At 42.5% G+C, this 21,872-nt stretch overlaps 1 long non-coding RNA gene across 5 annotated transcripts; it reads left to right on the top strand.

Moving 5' to 3' along the window:
- The first annotated feature begins 1,017 nt into the window (after window positions 1-1,017).
- On the top strand, window positions 1,018-21,545 carry LOC310888768. Of its 5 annotated transcripts, XR_014576145.1 has the most exons (6): window positions 1,018-4,300; window positions 10,985-11,105; window positions 11,619-11,690; window positions 12,305-12,366; window positions 17,514-17,633; window positions 18,337-21,545. It is a non-coding gene; the product is annotated as an uncharacterized lncRNA (long non-coding RNA). The 5 variants fall into 5 exon arrangements; XR_014576144.1 differs by lacking the exon at window positions 12,305-12,366; XR_014576146.1 differs by lacking the exon at window positions 12,305-12,366 and having other exon boundaries at window positions 11,619-11,752.
- The last annotated feature ends 327 nt before the right edge of the window (window positions 21,546-21,872 follow it).

Raw genomic sequence — 21,872 nt, 5'->3', positions numbered from 1 at the left:
GAGGGAAAATGGATACTCCCTGATGGGAGAGAAATGCTGAATAAAGCACCAATGAGGCAAATATGATGTTTTACATCAAGAGAGTCATTGGGAGGTGCAAGCAATGTGTGATGTTGTGCTAAGACAGTATGTCTGTGTAGGAATATACACTTTAGTGAAGCAAATATGCAGAGGATGTACCATATGTCAAAAGGCAAATAAAAAGGTCATTTGTAACTCACCTAGAGGGGGACGGGAGCCAGGGATTCGACCTTTCCAAAGTATACAGGTAGACTTTACTGAGTTACCTACAGCAGGGAGACTTAAGTACTTGCTTGTCCTAATTGACCACGTGACTGGATGGGTGTAAGCTTTCCCCTCGGTATCTGCCACTGTGAACACGGTGGCTAAGGTATCACCGGAGCAAATATTCCCTAGATATGGGATAGCTGAAAACATTGATTCAGATCAAGGAAGCCATTTCACTTCACAAGTACTGCAAGGGTTAATGCAGGCCTTAGAGATTGAGTGGGATTTTCACACCCCCTGGCACCCCTTCTCTTCTGAGAAGGTAAAGGGAATGAACCAGACATTAAAGAAGCCATTAACTAAATTAGTGTTAGAAACCCAACTTCCTTGGGTAAAATGCTTACCTTTAGCACTCCTGCAGGTTCAAACAGCACCAAGAAACGATATAGGAATTTCACCGTATGAGATGCTGTTCGGATTACCCTATCTGGGCAGAAGGGGTGAGATACCACAATTCGAAACAAGAGAGTTTTCTTAAGAACTGTGTTCTGGGGTTGTCCTCTTCTTTGTCATTTCTCAGGACCCGTGGGAACTTGGGTCCTGATTCAGACCTGGAAAAGATCGACTCCGGCCTGAATGGGAAGGACACTTCCAAGTACTACTAACCACTGGAACAGCCATAGGAACTGCAGAAAAAGGTTGGACTCACTATACTCGAGTGAAGGCATCCCTCGACCCTAGTACCTGGGAAGCTGTTCCTACAGAAGACTTGCTAGAAGCTGAAATTGAAGAGAAAAATCTCATAGTGGACTCTGAGCGGGATAAGAGCTTGCAATTGTAAACTAACCTTTTATTTTCACACGTAACTAATGAGTGTGACTTGTGATTGAGAGAAAGGACAGACCTATAGTGAATTGAAGTGTTCCCAAGGGGGGTTTGTTCTAGTAGTAGTGTATGTCTTATTCTTTGTATTGATAATTATTTGGAAACCTAAGGGTTAAAAATAATGACAGGGAAAAATCAATTATTAATTTTGTTTTTAGTGACTGTAGGCCTCAGAGAAAGCCTTGGTCAATTGGCAACTTGGAAAAGGCATGACCAGATAATAGTAAGATGGGATACCCCATAAAAATATGGGTGACTGTGACAGAGGGTTATGTACCACAATCCGTCATGTTTGATGCTTGTGAGGTGTTAGCTTGTGGAGATTTAAATGCCCAACGACAATTGAGCAGAGAGAACAAATAACTGGGAGAGACCCAACAGCCAGATTGAGAATAGCTGTATGGAAACAATCCTCTATTGCCATCAGAGAAAGGGAGAAACTCAAGGAGAAAACAGGAGAGAAAACAGGAGGCTCTCTTTGAAATGCGGCACTTCAAACATTTGAGATTGAAACAGGGCATGGGGATGTGAATGCCTGGATAGAATGGGTCAAATATACTGTCCAGAGTCTCAACCATAGCGATTGCTATGCTTGTGCCTCGGGATGACCGATTGCCCAGATAGTGCCCTGCCCATTGGGGTGGACCAAGGACTCCCAGGGGATGCAATGTATGATTGCATTGTACCAAGAAAAGACTGCCTGGGGAAATGAGGCCTGTAAGTCTCTCTCTTTGCTGTTCCCTTCCTTGCGTGATAGCAATATCAGGGTTCCCCCTGCATTCTCCACAGCTATAGGTAACCATACAGCTTGCCTCTCACGGCAGGGTGTGAGTGCTACCCAGCATCTGGGAGAATTTGCCTTGTGCACGAGGACCTTGAATGCTACCGAGGACTTGATGGGAAACTGCTCAAGACTTGAGATCCCCAGGGCAGATCTCTGGTGGTACTGTGGAGGGAAGATCTTACGGTCCACCCTACCATCTAACTGGAGAGGCACTTGTGCACTTGTTCAATTAGCTATACCCTTCATCCTGGCATTTGAAAGAGAAACATCACAAATACCCAGAAGAAGTAAAAGAAGCTTAGGAGTATCATTTGATGATAGAGCGTACATAGATTCTATTGGGGTGCCTAGAGGAGTTCCCGATGAACAGGAAGCCAGGAATCAAATTGCTGCAGGATTTGAGTCACTGTTCTGGTGGGTAACAATCAATAAGAATGTGGATTGGATTACTTATATTTATTATAATCAGCAGAGATTCATAAATTATACAAGGGATGCGATAAGAGGAATCGCTGAACAACTAGATGCCACCAGCAAAATGGCTTGGGAAAACAGAATAGCATTAGGTATGATGCTTGCGGAGAAAGGAGGTGTGTGTGTGTGATACTGAGCAACCATTGTTGCACTTTTATACCCAACAATACTGCCCCGGATGGCACAGTAACTAGAGCATTGCAAGGGTTTACCACCCTTGCCAGTGAATTGGCAGAAAAATTAGGCATATTTACATCCTTGATCGTAGTAGCAGGAGTTTTGACAGCTGTTGGTTGTTGCATTATCCCCTGTGTAAAAGGACTTGTCCAGTGGTTAATTGAAACTGCACTATTGAAACAAATGACCACGAAGCCACCACCTTACTCAGATAAGTTGATGATATTAGAGGAAATGGAAAGCAAAGAAGGTGAAGAAGAGGAAGATATCTACCAAATTACACCTTAGAGAAAAGTTTTGCAAAAATCAACAATCTATAAAAAAAGAAAAGGGGGGAATTGTGGGAATAAAAATGTTGTTTTTGCAGAGTTACATTGTTTAAAGGTAAGGAATGGGGTATTGAGATATGCACTACTATCTCAGTGAAGTAGTAATTTATTCGCGATTGCAATGGCGGGCGTCCCACAAGCAGGAGCGCGCCTACTGGTTCCAAAACACAGTTTATATACTTTTTGATGACAGGACCCTCCCCTGTTTCCCCACTGGAGTGGGTAATCCAGGTTCACAATCTATCTGATGCTTCATAGACAATGCCTGGCCTTCAGTTGCCAGTCTGTTAAATTTCAAATTTCTTTAGACTTTTTTACTGTTTGAAGTGGTAATGTTTCTTCACTTATCTGACTTGACTTGACACCGTGATTTACACCTAATTGTTCTAAGGAGTCTGGTTGTCTGCATTTTACAAGGTCGCCTGCTAAGTTTTCTTATCACTGCAAGCATATCTCAGTACCCCATTCCTTACCCTTAAACAATGTAACTGCAAAAACAACATTTTTATTCCCACATAATGTAGCAGCAAAACTGTTGCCTGGAGAGTGTGCCTGCTGAGAGCCAGACGCAATTTGGAAACAGTAATAAGTTTCCCCGGATATGACTATTTTCACTCTGCTTTAAGGGGGAGAGAGGATGGAGAAGTGTTTTTTCCTAATGGGAATGCCCTTGAAAGAACAAGCAGGTGCAATCAAGGGAAAAATATACATATTGTGCAATTAATGTGATATATGGAGTAATAATTCGTGTCAAGAAGATGGTTGATGTTACTAAAGAAGTGGGAGATGTGGGAGTGTGGCCATGGGGGTCGACAAGCCCCATGGTTGGTGATAACATCGGGCTCTTAACGATGAGGCCATGAGGAATGTAAAGAGTTTAGAGGGAACAAAGAAGAGTGATTCAGGAGACGCCATGCCTTCTCGGGTTGCTTTTTCTCCCGCCTTTAAGGCATGGAAGTTGCTGGGTGTTTGCTGGTTGCCAGGCAAAGTTGTTTGACCAATGAAGAGTTAGTGGAAAAGGACTGCTGTGGGGCAAATGGTATAAGAAGGGAGCCTGTCCTCAGTATGGGATGCAACACGATATGATGAAGTTCTGTCATCAATAAAGTAGTAGCAGTTACTGATCCTAAAAGAACCCTGGTGTCCGTGTGGTCGTTACGCCGCAAATGGCACCCGAACAGGGACCTGAAGAAAAATAGGAACAGGGACATGAACAACAGGAACAGGGATAGGCTAACAGAACAGGGGCCAGGACAGGAACAGGGACGCTGATCGCCTAATGAAGATGGGTTCGGCCAAACTCAGCAAACCGCTCAAAGAAGCTCGTATAGAAAGTCGCTGGAAATAGGCACACCGGAGCTGGAAGGAAGCTCAAGCTTAGAGAAGCGGACCCGCGCGCACAACTGCCCCTCGCTGGCCGAAGGTAAGCAGTTGCGTGCTATGGGGAATCATATGTCCTTAGAAACAAAGACTGTCCTGGTAAACTTACATCTTATTACCTTTATTAACAATCAGACAGTTTATGATCCTGAAACATGGGACCAAATTGAGGTCAAGGTGTGGGACTCTGCTACTAAAAACGACAAGGTTGCGGCGGGATCGCTTGGCACCTGGCGAGCAATCTCTGAGGCCTTGAAGAGCCGTGTGCGACCACAATCAGAAACGTGTGGTTTGCCAGATAGTGAGGGAGCTGCGGGCTCGTCCACCGATCCTTCTGCTACACCATCGGCACAACTATTACCATTATTATCATTATTGTTATTGTTATTGTTATTATTGTTATTATTATTTTCCTGTCTTAATAAACTGTCTTTATCTCAACTCACAGGCTTCACTTTCCCGTTTCTCTCCCCCATCCCAGAGAGGGAGGGGGGAGGGTGAGCGAACGGCTGTGTGGTGTTTAGCTGCCAGCCGGGTTAAACCACAGCAGTCCTTTTGGCGCCCAACATGGGGCACGAAGGGTTGAGATAACGATAGATCTGACCAGAGTGTGTTAAACTAAAATTGGTATAAGTATTGGACCTGCTTAATAGTTGCAGCTGCAGGAGCTGGAGCGGCTGCAGGAGCTGGAACGGCTGCAGGAGCTGGAGCGGCTGCGGGAGATGGAGCGGCTGCAGGGGCTGGAGCGGCTACAGAGTCGATCCTAGGGGTTGGAGTGGCCGTTGGGCCTGTCACAGGACTTGGAGTGGCCGCAGGGTCTGTCACAAGGTTGATAGTAGCATCAATTGCAGCTCGATAGGCATAGGCCAGACCCCAGCTCGCTACAGTGATTTGTGTCTCTTCGGAACTGCCAAAGGCATGACACCCTTTTTTCAAGCATTCTACGAGTTTTTTAGGATTTTGCAGTTGTTCAGGGGTGAATTTCCAAAACACTGGAGGTGCCCACTGCTCCAGAAACCTGCCCATATCCTCCCACACTCCCTGCCACTCGCAACTATCCCGCCTCAAGACAGATCTCTGGATGAGATTCCTAAGCAGTTGTTTAACCTTAATCAAAACCTGAAGCGCATTCAGGAGACATAACAACAAGAACATGCTGGTCTGAACATCCCAAGGATATTCAACATCTTGGAGAAATATCGTAAGTATCTCGGAGGACAAGAGGGTGGTGAAGGAGAAAGGGAGAGTGAACAAGTAGGAAAAAATATCTTCCCCTGTCACCTCCACAGATTGGCTCCCTGATGAAAAAAGGCAATAGGTGTAATTGTTAATAGTTTCCGAGATATGGTTTCCAAAGTATAGAGCTACGAGATGTGCGAAAAGATTTTGGTCGCTGCATAGGCGAGCAGCTTGTCACCTGGCTGCTCCGGTGCTGGGACACTGGAGCCAATTGTGTGGAATTAGAGGGCAGGGAAGCCAGGCGGCTGGGATCCCTTGCTAGGGAACTGACAGTTTTGCACTGACAAAGCAATTGGAGATGGAGCACCAGGCTACAGCCTCTGGAGGCATCTCCTGTCAGCTGTGAAGGAAAGGTATCCCTTCAAGGAAGAACTTGTATGTCTACCAGGCAAGTGGACCACCATGGAGAAGGGAATTCAGTACCTGAGGGAATTAGCCATACGGGAGGTGATTTATGATGACCTGGACAACGAACAAACATCCAAAGATCAAGAAGAAGCCAAGTGTACACCACCCATGTGGTGGAAGTTTGTACGGAGTGCACCATCATCATATGCCAGCTCATTGGCAATAATGGCCTGGAAAGAGGATGAGGAACCCACAGTGGATGAAGTGGCTAAACAACTCCGGCAGAACGAAGAAAGTCTCTCCTCTTCCCTACAGGCCTGCGTCTCGGCTGTGGAGAAACTTTCTGCAGAGGTCCACCAACTTAAAGAGAATTTAATCTTCCTCCCCACCTGTACAAACCAGTGTCTCAGCTATCAGGGGTAAGCGTCCTTCTGTGCAAGGAAGACGATACAATGGTTACACACCCCGTGCCACCCTGTGGTTTTACCTACATGACCATGGAAAGGACATGAGAAAATGGGATGGAAAATCTACCTCGACCCTAGAGGCATGGGTACGTGAGTTGCAAGGAAAGCAATCGACTGTCCTGGTAACCTTACATCTTATTCCCTTTATTAACAATCAGACAGTTTATGATCCTGAAACATGGGACCAAATTGAGGTCAAGGTGTGGGACTCTGCTACTAAAAACGACAAGGTTGCGGCGGGATCGCTCGGCACCTGGCGAGCAGTCTCTGAGGCCTTGAAGAGCCATGTGGGACCACAATCAGAAACGTGTGGTTTGCCAGATAGTGAGGGAGCTGCGGGCTCCTTTACCGATCCTTCTGCTACACCATCGGCCCCCCCCGCCGCTGCTGCCATCGCAGGCCTTTGCTGTTACGCCCCCTGGTGACCCGAACGTTCCTTTTGATCCAGGCCCTGAAAAGGAGCCGGATCTTTTTCCCTTCGATCCGGGAGGAATAGGATACATAAGGCCCGAAGGCCGAGTTGCTTAACATCTTAAAGCGAGACATATTGTTCCCACGACTAGCCCTGGAAGTCTCCGGTGTTTGTAATCAAGAAAAGGAATGGAAAATGGAGACTGTTACATGATCTGAGAAAAATTAATGAAGTCGTGGAAGATATGGGAGCACTTCAACCAGGATTACCAACTCCAGATATGCTCCCCCAGTCATGGACATTAATAGTAATAGACTTAAAGGACTGTTTGTTAAACACTTGCCAGAATTCGGAAAACTTTGCCATGTTTATGTTTCAATTGATACCTTTTCTGATTGTACATATGCATAGGCGCACTCGGGTTTCTTATGAATATGTAAAAGCAATGTACTATATACTTAGAAAGTTCGACGGTTCTGCATGCATGTTGGTAGAGCGTAGACTCCCCACGCACCCAGCCCTGTTTACTTGCCTTTTATAAATATTACTAAATTCAGATTGAGTTGTATCTTCATTTATAACAATATACCTTCTTTCTCTATTCCAGTGATCCAGACCTGAGGAAATACAAAATGCTTGTTAATTTGAGGAGCTGTGGTTCACTTTACCTACTTCTAAATTTTGAATTGTAAGGAGGAAAGAATTTCATTATCCACTAGATTGGGAAGGAGGAAGTTTCGTGTCTTACTGTGTGTAGATGTGTTGCCTTTTGGTCTGGGCATGGGAACCATAGTCACAAAATGAAATCCCGGCCGTAGGCGAGACAAATGACTTGATTTATTGCTCTTTGAAACAGCTCTGTTTAGATTACTCAATCATATCTCTATTTTGAGCTGGGGCTGATTTTAGAATACTGTTAGTGAGAAAAGAGACTACCACCCGGAAAACCAGCAGAACACACCCCGTTTCAGACAATACTATTTGAGACCTTAGAGCTGTAAATGATGTAGATGATGTGCATGTATTAATGAGGGGTATAATAGGTTTCAGTGAAAGTGGGAGATAAGATGTGTTAATCTTGTATATTAAATAGTCCTACAACCATGAACCTTAGAATGAGGCTGTTATTAAATCTTTTCTTCGCTGGCTTCAGTTCAGTGAAACCAGTGCTTTTCGGATTGACATGTTTAAAGCCAGATTTTACCAGAAAGGACTAACTTTCTGAAGCCTTTGGTGTCATTCTGTTGTCATTCTTAGGTAGCTAGAGATGTGCGCTGCACATCATGCAGAAGAAAATCTTTGCAGCGCTCTTACATGAGGTACTTCCCTTTTTTGGAGTTTTGGGACACCTCCTTTAAAATTAGCATTATAATGCTTGTATGGAATTTTATTTGCCCTCAATGGCCTTTTAGGAAAAGGAGCATTGCATTTTTCTCATCAACAGTGCTGCAAACAGACTGTGCTCTAACAAGGTTAGAAAGACTGTCAGAATAGCAATAGTTTTAATAGAAAAAATATCTAGAATGATATGTGGTTTTTACATTCTCGCTGTTCTAGTTATAACACTGAAGGCATTTCCATAAGAAGGACAAGATTTTCTGGGCTTGCTGGCGTTTACTTTTTGCATTTCGGTCCAGTGATGTTTGTAGATTTTTGTCTCACCACTTGTACCATTTGCAGCTAGTTGAATTAAAATCTATGTGCTCCTGTCTGAGTGCATTCTTGTTTAAAAAGGGGGGGAAAGAAAGTTGAAATATCCTGGCCTGATGCAGATTGTGTAAGATACAGAGAGGCAACCATGGGAGATAGCAGCAGACAGAAGAATTCCCCATTGGCCAGGTTTCTTTTCCAGTGAGGACCTGAACAAGGAATCTCTTGCTCTGGGAGTAATGGGAGCTGCTCGCCTGGCTGAAGGGAAGCCTGCTTTTCTCTGTCAACATTCCCATTTGAGGGCTGTAAGGAAAAGGTTCAGTGAGAGACATCAAGTATATAAAATTAAGAGTGATGATTGATTGTTTCCTGCAAAGAAGCAGCAAGACAGACACCACTGTGTATTCTCAGGTGATCTCCATTCTGATAATAACCAAGACCAAACCTGATTACCTTCGTTATAAAATGAGGCGATGTTTTGTGATCTTGCATTCTCATTCTCTGCAAAGCAGACACCTTTTTGATTTACTAAGCATGTTCTTTAATTGAGATGGAGGTGCTATAGCTCTGCCTTTGGTGAGTTCAGGTTTTACATTCCATTTCTCTTTTGCCTCTCCATCCCCTTTTCTCCATGCATCTGACTCTGAGCTCGCATTTATCCTGTTAAATAACTCCTGTTACTGTGTCTAAACATAATAGGCTGACCATCCTTTCTTACATACTTCAATTCCCACATAGACTAAAAGCACCTTATCTCTCCTCGGGCTTCTGCTTGGAGCTCTGTTGTCAAATTGGAGCAAAGAACACGGCTGTTTTAATATCAGCTAGCACTGATATGGCAAATGGCTTTGTGTAAACAGGAACGGTGGCTACTGTGAAAGACTGGGAATTCTCACAAAGGCCTGTAAGTGAAACAGCAAGTATTTCCAGTGATAGGTGCTTCATGTAAAGCTGCGGCTGACTGTGTCAGAGGAGAGTGTCATTTGAGGAGGACTGCACGTCCATGTTTCAAAACGATGTGTTAGATCCCTCTATGTAAGAAAATTAACCTCCAGATTTGACAAGCTCTCTGTGCAAGTTTGGTTAAGAGAACTGTGATATCCAAGCGGATCACTAGGTGGAGCGACAGGTTCATTTTTCCTCTCGCAGGGGCTGACCAGTGCTTTTGTGGGCTTTGCAGATGCACATATGGTAGAATATTATCATTTTATGGTTACAATTATGAGCAATTTCATAGAAAATGAAAGCTAAGTTATGCAGTGTTCCTTTTATTTGTTTAATTTTGTGCTCTAAATATGTAAAAGGAAAAAACAGTACTCTGTGTGTGGATGGTGATAGGTGCAATACCTGCTTTTTTGGCTTCACCTTCTGACACTGTGCAGGTTGAGAGTATTTTCTGTTGTTCACAATGAAATGTGTGGTGTTGTTCTCAGGTGCCGGGACTGTTCTGCATGGAAATTGTACGTGGCTGAATCTCTGGGCTCCTTTTTTTCCCCACAAAAAAAGGATCATATATTTACTGGCTGATACACAAATGCATAAGTAACAAGTTTCCTAACAGTTTCCAGTGGAAGAGGCAGGGTAGCTGTGCCATCTAAGCAACTGCCAAAAGAAATCTTGAAATTCTGAAAGTTGCTGTTGACATTGGCAAAGCTCCCCTAAAAGGAGCAGATATGTTCTGAGAAAGCTCTTGCCAGTGTGGAAAACCTCCTGCCATTGCAGTTGTTAAGCCATAAGTAACTTTTTATGGCCCGTGGCAGGACCGGTAGTTGGTTATGATGATCTGCATGGTCTGTATTTTGTGTATTCAGGTTCTTAGTTTTTTCTGTTTTCAGATTCCTTGTGTTCGTTATTGTGAAAAAACATTTTCAGTGGTGTGAGTAGTGGCCCAACTTGTTTTGTGTGTGCTGTATTCTTCCTTCCTTTTCACTAGAAGAAACTCATTAGCACAGCTGGGCTGTGCAATAAACCTTTATTTTCTTTTTTTTCTTTGCCTGTAAGTATCCTTTTGTTTGTGTTAATGAAGATAAGGCTGGAACTGTGTTTTCCACTTGGAATGGAAAGTGCAAGCCCTGAGATGTTTTTTGCATTTATTGATCCAGGCACATCTGCTGGCATATGATGGTGTGTGATGTTTTTGTCCTTACCCACCTTTGAACCAGAGAACATGGCAGATAAACTGTCCAGGGTGATTGGCATATCCTGTGGGAAGGATTTATAATACATAGGATCAAATCTTATACCCCAAACTGCTCTTGCATTTTCAAAATATGATAGATTTCTCTGACTTCATATACAATGTTGGGAATTAGTTCTAGGTTTAAATGCTCTCCTTGCTCTCTTTAAACCATACTGGTTATCTTTTTGTTTGGCCAAGTTTTAGATGCACTACATGTATATTGTGCATCTCAATATTTTTCAGTATTTTTAAAGTGATCTTGGGAATTTCATCATCTAGGTGGAACAGAGCATCTTGGTGGATGATATAAAACTCAGGATGTCTATAAAAGAAATAATAATAAAAAAAATGCAAGTATTACGAATAAATCATACTGGTGATTAACCAGGGTAGGAATTCTTATATCTTTAATTGCTTTTTTTTTTTTTTTAGGATCAGTTTTAACAGTTGTCCTACAGATGGTATGGGTGGAAACTGAAAGATTATTTCTTGAAAACAACTCGTTCAGCTGTTCAGGAAACTACTTTTTTATTTCTGTTCCCACCTGATATCAGTAAGTCCAGAGAATAGATTTGAATGTGATACTTTACATATGCTTCCTGAAAGCTTAAAATGACTGCTATGGCTTTTTCTCTAACTTTGTGCTGAACTCTCTAGCTTTCCTTAAGGTAGGTAACCATAACTTAACTAATTTGTATGCACCATATGCAGGCTTGGCTCACTTCAAAGTGTAATCAAGTCATGAACTAATTACAATACCATATTCCCAAAGAACGTAAATTTAATTTACCTTCTAACAGAACGGGAATGTATTAAGCAATTCCTTGATACAAGAGCTGCAGCATTCAACAACATAATGCTGATGCTTCAAACAGAAGTGAAGTTCTTAACTTTTGTGGACCTTCTGACCATTTTCCCTATGCATCTTCCCTTTTTATTCTCGCATCTTGAGTTAATTTACTGACTGGATAACAATATTAAAATATTCAACTGTAGATTAAAATGTAACTGTTGGACTCCAGATTGCAGATCACTCTCTTATTTTACGTGACTTGCTTCTTTATAGCGTATTCAGAAATGTGCTTCCTGAGGACTTTGGATCAGAAGAAGACTGTGTTTTGAACTGAAGGCTCATAAGGTTCAGACCTGCACCAGATGATTTCTTTTAATACAAGTGGCTGTGCAGAAAATTCCCTACAGGTTCTTAGCATCATTGTGCCAAAGAGTCCACATAAACTCAGTTATATAAGAACGAGCTAAGTGAAGTTGTTCATAAAACATTTTATTAACTTCAGTCTTTGCAGCATCTTTAGAGTTTAGATAATAAACCTTCGTAGAAGTTACCAGTCTTTACCCTTTCTCAGAACAATGGTTCACATAGGTTCAAGCTACTTACTTTAATTTCTCTTAACTTTAAAGGTAGAAGAAATGTGTTGGGGTGACTTTGTTCTGTGCCTGGATGGTTTGATTTCTGAAATGCAGTCTTGTTGCTTTTCTGAGACGAGATTGTCAAAATGCAGAACTATCTATATATTGAACGCAAGTTGTATATTAAAAGTAAATGTGGGTCAGCTTCCAATGAAGTATGTAATTGTTTAATGCTAAAGGAAAGAGCTTAGAATATCTTAGTTTATATTTTAAAGTGTTCCTTTTAGATGTTAATTTATTAATACCAGCAGCTTATTTTTATTCATACGACTTTTCATATGTAAGTAGATGAAGCGGCATTATTTTAATCCTTTCTTTGGCTAGGAAGGAGAGAGAGCCTGCAGGTGGAAATCAGAATGGCATACATATTGCTTCTTTCCCAAAAGGCATAGTATCTTTCTTCTATTGATATGCAAAATTTTAAAGTAGAAAATGAACCTCATTGCCTCATGTCAAAATACTGAAAAAATATATGCTTGGATGATGCATGGAAAAATGTGGGCTCACTTCAGACTGAGCACACTTGTAGTGGAGTTTGCCACGAGGCTGTCGGGGGCCTTCAGGGTTCTGCAGACCCTGTGCAAACCCTTGTATCATAAGCATTTAAGTGGAGATCGAGCCTTACTTGTCAGTGGCATTTTCTAAGACATTTTTGGACTAATGAGTAACAGTGCAATAGGATGTCACAGTCATACAGGGTGCTAAAATTGTAGACACAGAAGCATGTCTATTCAGTGGATGTGAGCTTGCTTTGATGTTCAAGTTGCCGGGCACAGTCCAGTTGCACTCTGGAAATGGTGTAGTTGCAGCCAAACATAAAACAAAACATCAAAGCACAGTAAACTGGTTTAAGCACGATGTGCTAGATGCTGTGCTGTTGTGGCTGCACAACTTCTTGAATAGAGCTGGCTTAAACACACCTAGTTGGAGAGCAAGTGGGCAAGCTTGGGTCTGCCCGCAGCTATCTGAATAGACTTTTCTTTGGGGACTTAAGCCCTCTTTCAGTGCCCAGTCTAGCTTCAGCAGCCTTGATGCTTGGGAAGTCTCTTAGGATGTGTCCGCATGGGTGGATGTAGACAATCTTGCACTCTAAGCTAATCAGCTGCAGGATGGATCCGGGCTGTTAGTGCTGCACCTGGGCTACGTGACTTACCCGACAGCTACAAGACTTCCGTGCTGGAGCTGGCGTGTGGAGCGTGGGACTGCTGGGCTGCACCTGTGTGCGCAGATGTGCCCAAAGACTCCCCGTGCCACAGTTTCTCCAGGTGTAAAATGCAAATGCTATAGCTTATGCCTTTACCAAAACTGCTCGTGACAAACTGTTGAGGAGTGAGTCACTAGGTGAGGAGTTCTCATACACTGAAAACACAACAGGGCCTTTGTTACTGGTTTGATTGCCAAAAAAATATCTTGTTAGTAGTGCTCTCCTCTTATGGTAATAGCTTCTATAAAACTTTTTTCCAGCCCCAAATTCCTGTGATTGGAGTCTGCTTAAATGATTTTCTTCCCTTACAATAAAGGGTGGTAAAACCAAGCACTTCTGAAATGATACAGCATAAAAAAATCTCTCTAAAGAAAAAAATCCTGTTTGTTTTTGTCTTTCTTTCTTACGAGAAGTGATTTGGGAAAGACAGAACTTCAGCAAATAGCTCACCCTTGCAGAGTGGCCGGTGCTGGCTACATTTGGAAACCTCTATTCTAGATGGGCAGGCCAGTGGGTATCTGAATGGCTGAAAAGAGGACATTGCACACAGAAAGATGTGGAGGTTGATGTGGAGAACTCGAAAGCTATCTAGGAAGTTGCTGGATGCTCTAAACCAAAATATTTTGGTTTTTAAGGTGAGCTTTACTTACAGTCAGAGAAGCAGTGGAAATGCTGTACTGGGAACGCTACTGGAGGTCAGGTATGCTTGTGGCTAGTACTTTTCTCCACCTCTTTTTTTTCCTCCAAATTCTGGGGAAGCAAGGCTCTGTAGCTGGCTGTCCTGCTTCAGCTTGTGAGCGGGCTAAAAATATTCAGCAAGGATTAAGCTGGGCACAGTTGGTATGGTCTTAGCAGACATAAAAGCTTGAGGCTTTAGGAGTCGAGCTGGAGAAAGAGTAGGATTGAGACTTTGCAAGGTGGAGGGACCCTACCAGGCAGGGTGCTGCTGCTGGAAGAGTAGCCCCTCTTCCAGCTGCACGTTTCCTCTGCTTGTTTTGTGCCAGCTCCTGTGCTTAACTGACCCTTTGATTTGTCGGTTCGGTTCGCTAAGCCCTCAGGATAAGCGGGGGGTTTGGGAGAGCTGCAGAGCTGGTGCAGATGGAGGGGTGAGACTCCTGGGGGTGAGCAGAAGTGTGTCTCTGGCAGCAGTCGAGCATTAGGTTGGCTGTGCCTTCTTCTGAAGCCTCACCCATAAGAAATGTTCCTTGCCTAACGTTCCTCTCCCTGGAAATCTGTTCCTGGCCTCTGTAAGCATGCCACTGCTGCATGCAGTGGTCCCTCTTCGCAAAGCCAACTCTATCTCCACTGAGGATATTATCTCTTTAGAGCCATAAATGAACTCTTAATTCTATGACTTGCATTCAGTGATGAAATTAACTAACTTATTCTGTAAAACATATAGTCCTTGCAGTATGACATGTAAATGTAGTGTTGAAATCTTAACCTTTGCATTTCTGAAGTTGATTTTTTTGTCATGTCCTTCCCACCCCCCGTGAACAACCTAAATACTTTATTAACAAACTGCATGAAGTGTATTACTAGGATATGTTCAAATGCATATTTCTTGAATATAAAACTACAGTTTAGTGAAATGCCAAGTACCACTTCTCTCAGGTAACTAACATCTTGTAAATCCAATTTTTGTGCTCCTTTGTGAGTGTTTAGGCACACGCAGTTTTCTGTGGATTGCAGATCTGCAGGACTTGTTGTCTTATAGGTTTCTTCACCCTTATAGCAAATCCTGTTTCTTCTTTTATAAACCAAATTATGAAAATATTTGTCATTACCTATGTATTTGTTTGGAGACCACATTCCCATTGAACATGTGTGCCCCCATTATACCTGAAAGACTTAAATATTTTTGTGGCAGTGTTTGTTGTTTATTACCTGGCTAATTTGTAGGGGAGGAAAAAAAAAGATCATCTTGCTGCTTTTAGCAAAAATTCAATAGAATGGTAGAGTAAGATCTAATATTAAAGCTTTTTTTAAGAAAGTATTCTGCAGTAAATGTACCAGCACATTATGGAGAATTATCATAGTTAGAGCTATTATACATGTGCCTGCAACGAAAGAACAGTTTTTTCTTTTCTTTTTTTTTTTTTCCTTCCCTATTTGAAGCTTGATGTTTACTTACTTAATGAGCAAAGCAGGGCTTTGGACTATGGTGGCTGTAACAATATGTTGCTTAATGCAGAGTCATTGTCTGAATGAATGAGATTTTAATCTTCTAATACAGGAAGTTTTAACCATAGTTACATTGCTGATGGAATCTTCAAAGAATTTCAGAAGTATCTCAGCTGCCATTCAGGCTCATATTAACTATTGCCCTTCTCACTTGTTATCCCATAACTGGCTCTTGGACAATTAGAATTTGCTTTCCTAACACTAATCTTGCATGTCATGTTTGTAAGCTGTATTTTAAATAAATTTGGCAGCTGCAAGTAAGAGGTGGCAGCATCATGTGCACAGCAGGCGCTCTGCAGTCTGTAAAACACTATTTGGGCATCTCTCGTGGTACCCGTGCACCACGTATGTATGTGCTACTGTGAGGGCAATCTCATCTGGCTTCCAGACACGGCTGGTACCAACATTATGGTAAGAGTGCGAGTGGGTGCACGGCCGTCACTCGTGACCCCAGGGCCATTTTGGGTACTCGTTCTGTGTGCCAGCAGTGTGCTAGCTGGAGGGAGAATAGGGTGAAATCTGTTTGGTGGGGAAGGGGCTGCTGGAAGCAAAGTGAATTAAGAGGGCTGTAAAAAATTGATAAAGATAGGACTGTCTGTTTTTATATTCTGCCACACAACATGGGTTTAAATGAATTTCCCTATAATTTGTCTTCAAATACCGACATTTAACTCTTAGGCGGTATAAATGAACTGGCTTTTTCTAGAGTAAAATTCATGCCCTGTGTCCAGGCTAATATGTTCACCTACTATAAACATTACTGCCTGTGGTTACAACCGGAATAAAAAAATCCTTTTATATACATCATAGCTGGCAGAGACTCCTGAGACCACCACAAATCACTTCAGCCTTTTGGTGTTCTCTGACAAAATGAACTGAAATGTAAAACAGCCCAGGCTTCAGGCAGGCTGACTCTGGAAAGCAATTAGCTTGTTTAGACCATTGTTTGTATCCTCCTGTATTTCCAGGTGCTGAGCAAAGGTGGACTAGGAGCTCTCCTGATTGATTTAAACACTGGGCTTTAATAACCTCCCATTCCTTCCTTCCTAAAATGTTTTGCTCATTCTCTGTGTAGCCTTTCATTTAAAACAAAGCAAAACCGACAAAAAGAAAACCTGGCAAGTTCCCCCTTCCCCCAAAAGAACAAGAAGAAGGGAAGGAAAAAAAAAAAAAAAAGGTCATAACAGGGAATAACAAAGCAGTGAGTTATTTATGCAGCCACGATTGGCAAAAATGATTGCAACATGAATTTGCCCAGAAGCAATGATTAGATCATAAAAATGTTAAGGAAATCTGTAACTCAACACCATTTTATAGATTGAAGAAGTTTTTGTTCCCTACCTTAATTGCAGTGACTTGTTATTAAAGCATTTATTCAGAGTAATCTCTTTGGACAGCGAGCCCTTATCCTATCTGCATGCATAATTAAAAGTGAGGGGGGAGAAGGGGGAGCATAAATGGTTTACCATGCTACATGAGCAAGGGAGGGAATTACACAATGACAGGTGAAGAGCAGATTTATCTCCTGTTGGAATTTCAGTGCTGCAAGCAAGGCAGGACACTGTTGCTTGCTAATATCCTTGCAAACACCACAGTTGCTGCTTCTCCAGATTACTGTCCAAAAATCATTGCTGGTCTCTAAAAGGCCTGTAGCGCTGCATCTGTGGCTGTGGGTTTTTGAGCTGTCAGTGCTCAAGCAAAGAGATTGGATTTGGGTATGTGGGCTTAAGAATCCATGTCTCTGCTTAAAAATGGACTATTAACTTACTTGGCTGGCTATTTGTTTATTTATAAATAAACATTGGTAGTGTCTGGCTTTGCTGAATACAAATCAGAGTGTTGTAATTGTTCCAACTGAAACAATGTCATCACCTGCCTCCTGCTGCTGTCCCTTTTCCAATGATAAAAGAATTTGGTGCAATTCTTCTTTTTCCACTCTCTGAACAGAAGGAAGGTTGTATTTGAACATTCATCTCTAGACAGATATATCATCATTAAGCAGTTCTCAAACACATGGTATCTGTTTTTAAATTGTACTGTTATGGATCTGAATCGGATTTACACGGAGTAAGTTGGTATATATTTGACTCTAACTATTCACGAAACAGTATTTTTTCCTTAACTTCTGATGTCTTACCTCTGCAGCAACAGTACAGGGAATGCCAGGAACTTTTGAGCCTTTATCAGAAGTACCTAGCTGAGCAACGGGAAAAACTAACGCTCTCCCTCTCTCAACTCAGTGCTGCCAAGGAAAAGGAGCAGAAGGTAAGCTCTTTTTTCCATCTCCTTTTTTAATGACATATTCAAAACATCTTCTCTCTTCTAGAACTGTAACTTGAGTATGTTGTCTTGTATTTTACGACGTTGGTATCTATTTAGTGATTGGTGTCCCATGACCTTCCCTTAATACGTGAATTACAGGAAAAGAAAAAAAGAAGCAAGTTTTGGATCAATAAAATGGGTGAAGTTAATTGACCACGTTGTAGTGCAGTAGGAACCATAGGAACCCATGCCTTTGCTAAGCAAAAAAAGATAAGATGCTCTTCTGGTTTCTGTCCTTTTGTTTCTTAAACAGTGGAATAATTACAGTCACTATAGATACAGCCTTTCAAATTTTCACTGTGGCTTTTGATGACTGAAAAGGAGATTACAGATGATGTGTTTGGTTAATAAGAGCTTTCTCAAGTCTGTAAGGCAGCCCATCTGATTTGAGCTGTTTATAGAAGATTCATAATTATTTATGCTGTTTAAAAACAGAAAACATTGACTAGAGATACGTGTTAAATTAAGTGGTAAAATGGTTCTCAGATGTATATGCGGAAAGACTTGAAAACACGGTTGCTGAGATTTTTTTTCTGATAACTAGGTACTTGATTTGTATCCCTGTTGATAGCAGACAATACCCTGAAAATTGAGGCAATTTATGCAAGTGCTCTACCTAATGTTTTTACCTGCTGTTCTCTTTCAGTAGTTTCTATCAGTAAACGTCGATTCAGAGGCTATCCTACCAAAAAAAAAAAAAAAAAAAGACCATGGCTTTTTTAATAGGTTGGGCCCTGGATCTTTCTTTTGCTGATGATTATTAAAGACTTCTAATATGGCCAGAGGTAAAGTCATCAGGGCAGAGTATCCAGGAGGTGGCCTGACTCTGGACTCTCAGTGGTTCCCTGCTAACAGAACTGCACAGACAGATCCTACTTCTCAAAAGCCTGTGAAGGTAGGGCTGCGCTTTTAATTCTATTCAAGAAGTAGGTAGCAATACTGACTTCATTGGCAGTAGGAACAGGTTATTATGTGTTTTTTAAAAATGTTGCTGTTTGTCAGGCTTTTGGCCTTATAAGCATTTCATTTCTATTCTTTTGTATTTTTATCTGCCATCCATTTCGTGATGGCTTTGAGTTCAAAACAAGAACCTTTTATTTTCTCTGAGAATGGATGATGCTTGTGTTCTTGCCTGTGATATGCAATCCGCTGGGGTTCTCGGTGGAAAACAATCCAGAGGAGCCCACACGGTCCAGCAGAACTGTGACAGCTGAGTTTGGGATGATGCTGTTACTTCTCTGAGGTTGAGTTGTGCTTGAAATCTTTCACCTTTAGCATTTCACCTTTAAATATGTGATTGTAAAGTCATGCAGTCTAATTCCACCTACAATTCTAATACAGAGATATAGATAATAGGAAGCCTTCAGCCTATTAACTGTCAAATTAGCACCTGAGCTACAGCAATCCATGTTCATCTCTTGTTCTTCTGTCTTCCTAAGCACTCTGTCAGTGTACATACAGAGACTTCTCTGAACTTGTTTTCTGACTTCATGTGCAAGTTCTATCAAGCTTATCTTTGATCCCATTAGTTCTTTATACTTACAGGCACTTTTGTCCACAAATGCAAATTCAGATATTATATCTAGGTTTGTCTTGACATTTTATTTACAGTACCTAGTGTACAGCTCCAGCCTAGCAGGTCTGAAATTACCCTAGCCTTCTTGCCCCATGCAAAGCTTTGTAGGCATAGAGAAAAACTGTCAAAGCACGTTTCAACTGGTCTGTCTCATAATTTGCAAAATCTTTGTAATGTTCTTAGATTTCCTCTTCAATTTTCTCTTCTATGTAATCCTGGTGATCATGGAGCTGTTTATTTCTTGAATACATTTGGCTTTATAACTTGTTACCTTTTTTCCTTCCAAACAAACGCTTCATGCTATGTTTCTCCTCACAGCTCAAACTGTGGAGAGATTAGCAGGACTGCCTCAGTGCTTCAATTCTTTCCCTAACATGCTCTTCCATGTCATAGCTATCAAAAACAAAGGAAAGTTGCTGGGCTGCTTTTTGGACCATCACGTTATTTTCACACACCTCTTTTGCTGCTCTCTTTTGTCACTTGTCTTAATAACAGAACTGTGAACTCCTAGGGTCATCGTTGGTCTCTTTTTTGTTCCTTTTGAGTGTTGTCTTAATACAGCAGTTCAGACAAGCCTAGGGCTTGCATTTTGGTGTCCTGCCTCATCAGGTAATGTCACAGAGGAGCATAGCATGGAGGGTTTTTTGGGAGGTAAGAACTGGGGGAGAGGACATACCCATAAACTTTTCTCCTGCTCTGAGTGCTCCTTATTCCTGCTCTCTCTGCCCTGCTGAAGATTCTACAGTCTCCCCCCTATTTATTTTAAGGTGGAGTTTGAAAAAATCCATCTTGTTTTGATATTAGGCTAAGGGAAGTCTTCCTGACTTTTGCATGAATCCTTGACCATGGGGAATCTGTTCTCTATAGTTTGTTTTGATTGGGTGAAGGAAATTCTGGCTGGCTGGCTTTAAATCAGTAGATACTAGCTTGCTACCTGGTTTTCACTTCTTTGAACCCTCTAGGTGAGGTAATAACCCAGTTCAGGTGACCGCTGATGTTACAGGGGCATCTGTGCTTCAGTGTAAGATGCTGCTCTGATTTTTCCTGCATCTTGCAGGAAGACGGGACTGCACAGTGTGGGAATGGAAATGTTGTTTTTGCAGTGTTACATTGTATAGAAGGAAGGAATGTGGTATTGAAATATGCTTACAGTGATAAGAAAGCTTAACAGAAAACCTTGTAAAATGCAGACAGCCGGACTCCTTAGAGCAATTAGGTGAAAATCACGGTGTCAAGTCAAATCAGATAAGTGATGAAACATTACCACTTCAAACAGTAAAAAAGTCAAAAGAAGCTTGAAATTTAACAGGCCAGCAACTGAAGGCCAGGCATTGTCTGTGAAGCATCAGATAGATTGTGAACCTGGATTACCCAGTCAATGGGGAAACAGGGGAGGGTCCTGTCATCAAAAAGTATATAAACTGTGTTTTGGAACTAGTGGGTGCGCTCTCCTGCTTGTGGGGCGCCCGCCATTGCAATCGTGAATAAATTGCTACTTCACTGAGATCCTCGCCTGAGCCTAAGTTATTGGCTACGGAGTGTTTCTCACAATTTGGGGGCTCGTCCGGGAGCCAGTCACCTACCGGGGAGCCCCACCGCCGCAGCAGCAGGAAGGCATGCCCCGCTGATTTCAGCGGTCCTGTGCATCGACGGTGGCGGTTCTGCGGAGAGCTGACAGAGGGCCCGAGACTGATTAAAGAGGCAGGATCCGTGAAGTAGTGGGGAAAGGAAGAAGGTAGGCACTCCGGTGTTAGTGTTGGGGAGAATCGAATGGATGTTTTACTAATGTCTCTTAGGTGATGGGACATACAGTATAATTAAATATCATTAAATGTACTTACATTATCAAGTAATCTATGTACACTGGAAACTTAGGGAGTACATTGAACAATCAAAAGAATCGTTGGAGGGGAACCCTGGGAGGGAATAGGTACAACCTGACCTTGGATAAGGGCCTGGAGATGATGAAGTGAGTTGAAGCAGAACCGAGGAGCGGAGAGAGCATGCGTCGAATAGAAAGGTGAAAAGTTTAGCGAAGAGGAAGACTCCTTACTTCATCTGGACGACCACCTGGACGACCACCAGAGTGCGCCACGCATGTGCAAAGGGGAGGGGAGCTAATTAGAATGAAAAGCGAGGCTGATGTTGCAACCTGTAATGAATATGTATACCTGACGCAATGTTGTATGTATAAATAACGGCTGGGAAGTAACGGGACTTGAAGCCAGATTTGGGCACCTGCCCCGGCTTCCAGCGCTGAATAAAGCACCTTCATATAATCACTTGGTGGTTATGTGGTTGCTACGCTAACATTTTGGCGACCCAGATGGGACAGCGTGGGCACTGCTGAGGCGGATCGTGTCTCGGTTTCGCTCCAGCCGGCACCGAGGGATTCTCGGGGAGCAGTCGACCACGACCGACCTCCGCTGCTCACGACGTACCACTGGAGTGGTAAGCAAAGGTGCTTTCAACTTTGGGTATTCGGTACCGATTTGGTTGGGAAAGCCTGCCGGTCAGACGCGGCGAAAGCCACGCTCGGTTGGGCAGGGAGCTCCCGGGGTAAGCCTAGGCGCCGTCCGTTAGACAGAGCGAAAGCTCTGCAGGTT

The sequence above is a fragment of the Anser anser genome (genome assembly GCF_964211835.1).
Source record: "Anser anser genome assembly, chromosome: W".
NCBI classification, from domain to species: Eukaryota; Metazoa; Chordata; class Aves; order Anseriformes; family Anatidae; genus Anser; species Anser anser.
This window is presented reverse-complemented; position numbering and strand designations above follow the sequence as displayed.